Below are 1,522 nucleotides of genomic sequence, written 5' to 3' on the forward strand. Positions count from 1 at the left end.
CAAAGCCAGAGGCAGGAGCCCCGCTATCTCCTAAGCCTGCGTTGGAACCGGAGTTGCTGTTGCTGGTGTACTTGAGTTGCTGTTATCAAAAATGGAGTGACCTGCACTTGAGGAAGAGCTGCTGCCATCAGAGCAAGAGCTGTGGCTGCCAGGACGAGAGCTGCTGCGGAGTGCAGACCCACAGAGAGAAGCTCAGCTGTCTGCAGAGCACGATGAGGAGCTATGGGCTACAGAGAAGGGGGAGAAGGTGAAGAGACCACCACCCCAGTGCCACATTCTGGCACCTACACGTCAGATCCCTTGACCTGTACTCTCAGACACCCGTCCTTTATGTCTGGACCTGTGGTCACTGAGTCTGATTCCCAGGTCGTTGCACGAACAGGCACAATTGCACTCCCTAGCTTTTGCTACACTCCCCCTGTGCCAGAAGCTGCTGCACTGTCACCAGGATCGACACTGCCTGCAGCTGCAGCCTCCCGGTCACCCACCTGCGCTCCTGCTGCCCCATCCAAACGAGTCATGAGTGGAGTACGGGATGTGGAAAATGTCAGTAGGTGATTCTTGTCGGGTTGTCTGAGCTTGGGCGTCCTCCACTGGATGACTTCTGACTTCTTAATTACCCATTAATCAAATAATTACCATTTTTAAGGCTCCAGCCACATTCCCACAAGACTTTACAGGGATGGGGATTCAACCCCATCCACACCAGCTACACTTTATGAGACCGGCTTTTTGCTGGTCTCAAATAATAAATAATAATGTCAGACAGCTTTCGTCCATCCGCACACAAACACAATATAATACATAATAATAATCTACTATTATATTGTTATATTTATTAGGACTATGTATTTATTAATTTTACCCGCCCGTACATTAACGGGTTATGCGGGGGCCACACCGAGCACACATGGCCTCAAATGGCCACCTCCCCCTTTAAAACTCCAAAAGTCTAAGTCCTCATTTTGGGGTGGAAGTGGTGGCTTACCCTGGCCTCCCACCCCGCGGCTTGTTGGAATGACCGTGCCGCAATACCGGTCACCCGTGTTCCAGTAGCTCGGCTAACACCTCTCCGTGGGAACTCGGCAAAGTGGGTCCCCTCGTCTCGTGGACGCGGTGCTATGGGTGTCCACGTGGCCTCCCAAGTGGCACCTGCGTGGGGCGGGACAATTCACCCTTGTCCTGTCCATCCTTCCAGCCGTGTACCCTCAGGAGGTTACGGCTGGAGCAGACCCTCGGGAGACGACAGCTCTTAAGACCCCCTAACAGCAGTGGTTCCGGACCCCCAGGCAGAGGCAAACATCATCCACCAGTCCTGCTGCTGCCTTCACCTGTGCACACCACACTATTACAAAGCCTGTTGAAAATGCGCATGTCCTAGTCTAGAAATATACTATATTGGTACTGTATCAATGCTTTTCTGTTGTCAAAATAAATATTAATTACCACGTATGTTGTGCTGAGATTCAGATGTGGTTCCAAATAAGTGTTATTTTAAAATGCATATCCATTTTGTACAATA

This window comes from Polyodon spathula, chromosome 5 (genome assembly GCF_017654505.1).
Source record: "Polyodon spathula isolate WHYD16114869_AA chromosome 5, ASM1765450v1, whole genome shotgun sequence".
Classification (NCBI taxonomy): Eukaryota; Metazoa; Chordata; class Actinopteri; order Acipenseriformes; family Polyodontidae; genus Polyodon; species Polyodon spathula.